The 8,224-nt window shown below is 38.7% G+C and overlaps 1 long non-coding RNA gene across 1 annotated transcript; it reads right to left on the bottom strand.

Moving 5' to 3' along the window:
* Positions 1-369: 369 nt before the first annotated feature.
* On the bottom strand, positions 370-8,215 carry LOC112961027. Its single transcript, XR_003251916.1, has 2 exons — positions 3,679-8,215; positions 370-3,370 (listed from the first exon to the last, which is right to left on the bottom strand). It is a non-coding gene; the product is annotated as an uncharacterized LOC112961027 (long non-coding RNA).
* Positions 8,216-8,224: the final 9 nt, after the last annotated feature.

Here is an 8,224-nt window from a genome sequence, read left to right as displayed (position 1 = left end):
TGTTACGGGCAGGGAGCGCGCGCCTCCCGCTCACCTCCGCCTGCTCCCGCCACCTCCTTTCCTCTCAGCCTAACGAAGCAGTTGTGCTCGTGAATAATAATTTAAAAAGTCTTTCTTGTTAAGTCGAGGTAGCGCACAGTGCAGAGGTCCATTTATATTTGCCCACATTAAAGATGGCCAAGACCTTGACATCCCTCAGCCGTCGCAGGGCCACGAGAGCTGCTGCAGCTCCTGGGGAGACCCCAACCCGTCACCGGGCCACCAGGCCTCGCGCCACAAGCTCCCTGCCCGCTGCTGCCGCTCCCCGACCACCACTCAAAGCCGCCCACAGCAAGGACACTGGTTGACTAGTACACACTCAACAAGAACGCGTTTTCATTCTTTTTATTTATGTGTTGGCTAAGACCTCAACACCACCTGCAGCAACTCCCTGGGAAGCTCTTCTCGTCAGCTGTCACAGCCAGGCGCATGTGCCAATAGTGAACGAAGGCTAACCCGCGCCGCGAGCGCCAGGGCACGGCTTGCGGCGAGCCACGTAGAGCCTCCATGTCCTTCCAGAGATGGGGCTGCTTCCTTCACAGGTCGCTGAAGTGCACGTGCAGCTATCAGACGTTAATTTATCTTTCGAGCCTGACAGAGGGCAAGGGTGGAGACAATGCTGAGATGTAGGCTTGCTTGCCTTCTGAAATGGCAAGGTTAGTCTCCGTTTGCAGGGGGAAAAAAAAAAAAAAAAAAAGGATAGCCCTTCATTATCTAACCTGTTTCTTGTCCCAAACTACATGAGACGTTCAAGCAGAGAACCACCACATTAGAAGTGAGAAGCATCAATAAAGCCAGATACATGTTTCTTGTCTCTTTCCGTCTTCCAACCCACTTGCTCTTCATTTGGCTGTCAAAGTTACTGCTAACCCCAAGCAGATTTGGCACTTATTTTGTTAACTTACCAGCACCAGAAACACTGATTCATGAGACTGATGTCAGAAAAGGTTGTTTTTGCCAAAAGTGAATCCCACGTTGTTCTGTTAATCTTATTGTATCACCTCTAATCCACAAATGACAAAATAACTTTCTTCTAGCCCTTTCAAAGATTATACATTTAAACTTTGTAACTTTCTAATGATGTGGTTATTAGCCTCAATTTCTCCTCTTCTATGAAATGGGAGTATTGTAGTCAGAAAAATTAAGGCCAAACTTTTCAAGTATTGGGTGATTTTAGGTGTGCCTGAAAAGATGACGCCAAAACTTGTTCAACATGTTCAAAGATGTTCAACATGCTCAAGGACCTACAGTGACACTTGAAGATAACATGAATGTTTGTCTAATACCTGAAGGAGGAAAGATTTCCTAGGTCCTCCAAACTGAACACTCTGGTTATTCATGTTTGCCAGTGGTCTTTAAAAAAGAAACTAACTGGACTGAGAAATAAATCCCATCCCACACTTTTGAACACACACTACAACAGGTCCCCAAATCCTGATGGAGGATTTTGAACTCTAATAAAATGTAAATACTGTATTTGTACATATAATGACTATAGCCTCTGATTAGTGCTGAACAACAAATTACTCCTAGTTTAACAATTTCAATGCCTAATAGCCAAACCCCTGTTTTATAACTGAAAAAGGGAAAAACTCCTGTCACACAGGCAAATATAATAATAGTTAGTAACACAGCTTGGTCTTGTTAGCCCCATTACTACATTTAAGTAATAAATAAGTAATAAATCCATTTTAAATAATTGAGAAGTAGATTCCCTCATAAAGCAATTACCTGGCTTTAACAGACAGACAGGAATACATAAAGGAATACAGATATAATACATTAACATGATTTACAGTTATAGTGATTTGTAACATGTAATAACTGCATACTATCAATATTAAGCTAGGGAATCCAAATGAGCTACCATCACATTACTTATTTCCTACAAGTTCAGCCAGAAGGGTTTTTTTTTTTTTTTTTTTTTAATTAAACAGCTTTGGACAAAATAGCATGTGTTACATCTCAACAGCACTTTTCAATAGCACTTTATAAACTTACAACTAATCCCAAGTGTATATCAAGCAATCTTCTGGCTTGTACTAACACGTACCTGCAGACCCTACTGCTATTGATCTCTTCAAGGCATCCCCTACCTCTACTGGGTTTTTTGGTCATTTGCTAGGGAACTTCTAGACATTGTAATACATAGCTGGAGCAACAGCAATCAGGAAAACCTTGGTAAAATGGTCATTCAGAAATAATGATCATAAAGTTATGACAACCATGCCACAGGTTTGACTTGTTGTCACACCATATACATGGTAGGTTATCTGAGTTTGCGGAGTCTCCCTGCTCCATTCTGTACTTGCTTTGCCTGCGCAGAGCAGCTGAGCTCTGCCTTCATATACGTTTCTGCTTCAGAGACCCCAGAGAAAAATACGGAATTCAGAACTTTTAACAACTTTCACATCTAAAAAAAGATTTGGCAGGATCTAGCCACAATTTCTCCTGACTGCCTCTGTTATTATACAGTAAGGAATAGATCCTCATGACCTTACAGTTTCTTTAAATAGGATGAATAACTATTCCTCACTTGATTTCACTAAAATGCTTGCTTTCATGTATAGTATGAATTAAAAGTGAACTCTGCCCCTGCCTGATGACGCAAGTAAGAATGTAAAAACTTTTAAAATAACATTTTACTGAAGTAATCCATGAAACTACACATCTTATACATTTGTAATGAGTGTATCCAAGATACGGTTAGTCTAGGACTTAGCCTTGGACTAATGTAGTATTTTCCATACACAACATTCAGTATCAGTCTTTTAGATTACAAAATAGAATCAAAAAGTTCTTCACCAACCCTCCTGTTTCACACAATTTCTTCAATGTACTAAACTAAGGTTAATCTTAGATGAGCTGCCCACTTCTCTCTCTGCAAGACAGAAGAACGATCTTTTACATAATAGCCTCAGCAGACATTATAAAATGGGAGCAGCAAGCAGAAAGTCCACAAGTCCTCTTTCAATAAGAGTATTGGTATGTATTTGCTACTAAAACATCAGTTGTTTTGAAAATATTTCTATAAAGAGAATTTTATATTTTACAAAAATATTTAAAAAATTTAATAATCTGCTAGTAGATCCATACAAGATAAAAATACATTATATTTTAAAATTCCATAACATGTGCCTATTTCTTTTAGGGCAGCTTCACCAATCACACAGCTGTAAGAGTAAAACAGAATCTGTAAACTCAGTGATATTGCTAAGTCTTCATCATATTGCAGACAGCTGTATTCTTTGTTCCTATCGTATTCTTCCTCTCCTGGTTGAAGTCAAACAGTCTAGTCCTTGAGACAGTAACGACTGCTTTGTGCCACTGACTGTACAAGAAAGAAAAAGGAAAAAAAAAGCCCAAACAAAAATCCTTCACTGGAAGTGAAATCCCAAGGCAGTATAAAGTCAGCAAGCAGCTTTACGTCACAATATCCTTCAAGCATGGAACAGCTTTAACTGTGGTCAGTCATTACAGAAATGATTAGTTTTAGATGAAAAGGAGGAAAAAAAGAATCCCTTTCCCTTCACTGAATTGTAATACCCAAAGACATCTCTGCTTCACACAAAATGCTTAGATATTTATTATATAAATAAAATTAGTATGTAAATTGAAATGATTTAAGAGGCAACTTACAGAAAGATGAACAGCCTTGAGAGAATGTAGCATTCACATTGTATCTGCAAGTTCAATTTACTTTTTTCAGGAAGATAAGGGTTTTCAACACTTCGCCAGCAAATACTGATTAATGACCTTTTGATAGCAATATATTCCCAACTTCTGAAACTGGTTTTGTGAAATATCTGTGTACAATGTCTGTGTAACTGCTCAAATTCAATATCACAACCTTGAATTGCAAGCCAGAGTTTTGCTTCCCACAATTCCACATCAAATATAACTCAGCAACAATATAATAACCCAAGGTTGTATCCTACATAAAGCACACTTTAAACTAACCACTATTGCAATTGACTGTGTTTGATTCACTCAATTCTCCTTTCCAAGCATCTTCCATATCCTTTTATAAGTAGATTTGAGTAGATGATTAATTCTACACAAGCTGTTTCATTAGATGAGAAAGAAGGAACTTGCACATCTCAAAAATTCAGAGGAACTTCAGGATTCGTCATCAAGGAGGCACAGGCTCCCCTCCCACAGAGAACTGAGCACGTAAGCAACTTCAGGGACAAGACTAGTCAGTCCTGTTGACTTCAGTGAAACAACATACAGTGTCAGATACATCTGTCTTTGCAGGGTCACTGCCTATTACACGTCTAAACTATCATTGTTTGTCCATGTCACTTCTGCCAGGTATGCTGCAGGTAATATCATAAATAAAGTAAGAGACACCAGCTGTACTAGTAGTCCAGAGCAGAAATAATCTTCCCATGACCTCCTCTTTCTTCTAATTGCACATAAAATGTGCATGTGCTCATAAAATGTGGAATTATTTTAATTGAAAGGATAAGGATGAAAACATTGCAATAAACTTATCCAATACAATAATGTGAAAGCATAAAAGCTGCATCCTATGACACATGCTCTGAGCAATTCAGCACAATCACATCAGGTGAAGACACATGGAATCTACGCAGTAATTTCAGAGTTAGATAACCGAACAAAGGAAACGGAGCGAGGACTTTCCCACCCCATCAATCATCCAACATTTGCATATATTTATATCAACACAGTCTTAAAGGGAAGCTTGTTGCTGTTATGTCCTAAATAAAGCAAATTTGTAAGAGTACATTGCTAGTGTCTTCAATAGTTTTGTTTGTCCATTTTCTAAATGTGTCTAAATATCCATCTGAAAAACGTTCAGTGTTTTTATTCTTTTGGGAGCAAACACAGCAAGGTGCTAGATAGTGTCAGATCTTTGCACTAGAAGGCCATTATGAATAATGACACGGGGAAAGCTACCTGTATTTGCAGATATAGGAAACTTGGGAAGTACAAGCCATGAAAACAGAAATTGAGGGAATACAAACGGGGAGTGAGAGTAAATAGAGTAATAATTAAAAAGACAGAGATAACGAGAGAAAGATAACGAATTACTAAATTCTAACTGAAAGCTTTGTCACAGCTAGTTTAAAATACTCAAAATTTTCATTTGAAGAAAGCTGATGAAAGAGTAAGAAAATTAAAAACGCATGCAATTAGCTTTTTTTTTTTTTTTACAGTTACCACTATCAGGCAGTCTAAAATGTACAGTAATGTACATTTTAGGAACATCACATTATGGAACAGTAATGATAAGAGACTGCTTTGGATAACAGTTACCCATAGTGCTTGATAATTTATTCTGAAAAGGAGTAGCTCTCTAGCAGTAACAGAAAAAGAGGAATATTGCACCTTGTACTTTGAGTATAAAATATTTGCCAAATTCAATGCTTACATTGTCTTCATGTAGATAAATCGATTTGCTCAAACAGCCAACTACGCCATGACCATTCAATCAATACAGCAGCTGCAGAGCTGCCAGAAGGCCATAATGTAACAGAGAGGACTTTACCATGGTGGATTTCAAAACTTTGCTCATTTTTTTTCCTGATGTGTGCGTGTGTATTTCTATACAGAAATGTATGCATACACTTATACACATTTCTAAGGAGAATGTTCAAATTCTTTCATAACTTTAACTGTCTGTTAACAGAATTTGGCTGTATTTTTCACGGGCTTCTAGGATAAAAGCAAGCCAAACCTAAAAGGACACAATTCATTAGTAATTCTCCTTTAAAGTGATGCTTCATAACGTTTCTAGTAAATTGTGTCTACTACTCAGCAGAAAACTCAGTTTGTTATTTTGCAAGCCTATTTTCTCTTCAAATAATAAAGTTTACACACACAGTGATATTTTATTTCACACAGCAGACGTGGTCAGAAGTCTGAAACACGTAACATGCATTAATGGCCTTGTTTAAAGCCCGCTGGCTTTAGTGGTGATTTGCACCCGTCAGTAAAGATGATGCAAAACCTGCCCGGCAGATTAATGTCAGCATAGAGCAACAAAGCATCGTTGTGCTGGGAGCGCAAGATCGGGTCTCAAGCTTTGTGTCCTGCTCACTGGACGGCAAAAGCCAGCTATCTCATATTGCTTTCAAACAACTTCAGCTGAGCCAGGCTGGCTTTGCCTACGTTATGAGGGAGCCATCTTTGATTCAGGAAACCTCCCTGATAGCACTTAGAGAGAAACTGATGGGAAAAAAAAGAAATAAATAAATATGTGAGGGAAACAAAATGTGGAGCTGACACTTACTGTTGTTGCCAAGGTACAGCTTGTTACAGAGTAAGATTTAACTTTTTTAATGTAACTTTTCTAATTAAGTAATTTTTGCAGTAGCCACAGGGAAGATACAGGTTCATTAACACGTGAAAAGAAGACTTCAATTTACGTTGTACCATTTGGGAGAATAAGTAGGGTACAAGACCATCCTTGTTCAGTGCGTTAGACATGGTCCTCTGAAGAGGCTGGAGAGTCTGAAACCTAGAAGATCTAGAACATGCTGAGAACAAGGAATTCTCATCTAACTCTTTGTACAACAGATAAATTCTTGGGGATAACAACTTTTTGTAAGTGATTTTTCACTTCTTTCCTAATCTGTAAATTAACTGTTTCTAATACAGCACAAGCATATTTAACAGTGCTTTGCATTAACACCTGCCCCTCATTACAAATACATCAAAGTCAGAAAACCTCATTACCATCCTGGTTCCTTCTGTACGGGCTCTTAACATGGGACAAGGTCCTACAGCAGCACTCGGCCAGACACGCTCTTGCGGCTATGTTCAAAAGGGCAGAGAGATCTGCCTAATCTAACCCAACCACCATACCCCTCCTTCAGGGTCCAGTCTGTGGCCTATGACACATTAACTTTGTTTGACTACCAGTTAGTTGCAGCATTTGTCTCCTTATGAAATAGGACTGAAGTCTAGTTTACACTTCATATTGAAATGATCTGTAACAGGATTAGAGTACACAGGTTGTAACAGCATTGCTGGTATGTTGTATCTGTTGTGTACCTTATAAATTATTATTTTTGGTTTAATAGGTTGTTACAAGAGCATGTCACAGTGGCTTTCTGTTCTATTGTAAACATCCTGTATATTTTTAATTCAGTAATGTTCTCCCAATTTTTTAATTTTTATGTCTGGACTTCAGGTAGGTAAAAATGCAGTTTCCTCTGTTAAGCTGTATAAACAGAAACATTGCAATTCCCAGTTTCTCATCCTGTGTTGGCAATAGTTGTTGCTTTTTAATTACAAGTTTACATTGCTGCATGCCATTTATTTACTTTCAGAGCTCAGTTACACTTTTCCTCCTCTTCCATTATTTGCAGCTGAGCTTGTCAACTATTATTAGACTTGAAAAGTCACTCAGTTGCCAGAAGAACAAGTACCCTGACTTTGACAAATTTAATAGGATTAGCAAGGACCCTCAGCACAGAAAGGGACTGTTCTCCACTCTGTACATCTCTTTTACTCTGTATTTGAATACGTTATTAGTTACCACCAGAGTCATTTTTGGCATTTCAAGCCTTGTATCATTAATCCTCTTCATATACTGAACACTTGGAAGCAGATCAGATACCATACAATTATATTCATGTCTAAATAATCCTGAGGAAACAAACCAAAAACTGCACCAACAAAAGCTCCTCTGATAACCTCTCAGTATTCATTTTGATCATGCTTCCTGCACTGAGTAACCTCATATTTTTTCTGCTATGACATTAAAAACAAAAAAGTAAAAAGAAAAGAAAAAAGGAAAAGTTGCCTCCGTGTAAAGCATCAATTGAAAGACAGGGTTCAATCAATACAGTTACACAGCGTTCGTACGAATAACGAAGTACAGCAAATGGCACTGATACCTCATTCCAGATTATTTTAACCTCAACGCAGTTAAGAATATTTCACATATCCCGAAACAGACATATATGCATGCTAGCAAGAATGTTTAGGTCGCTTTAAAATCCTGCCTAAACGAGAGCAAGTTGAGACCCGCGAAGGGTTCGGGAAAAAAAGAAGAAAGAAAGAGAAGCAGAAGGACACGCGGAGGCAGCGAGCTCTATTTCCTGACCCGGTAGCCGGGAGCGGTAACTGACGGCAACATCCAGCCCCAGCACACAGCACCGCGCCAGCAGCCGGTTGCACCGGCGGAGGCTAACCAGGAAAGCCCCCAGCA

This window comes from Apteryx rowi, unplaced genomic scaffold, assembly GCF_003343035.1.
Source record: "Apteryx rowi isolate R43461 unplaced genomic scaffold, aptRow1 scaffold_126, whole genome shotgun sequence".
Taxonomy (NCBI): domain Eukaryota; kingdom Metazoa; phylum Chordata; class Aves; order Apterygiformes; family Apterygidae; genus Apteryx; species Apteryx rowi.
Note: the sequence above shows the minus strand (reverse complement) of the source record. Positions and strands in the feature narration are given on the sequence as shown.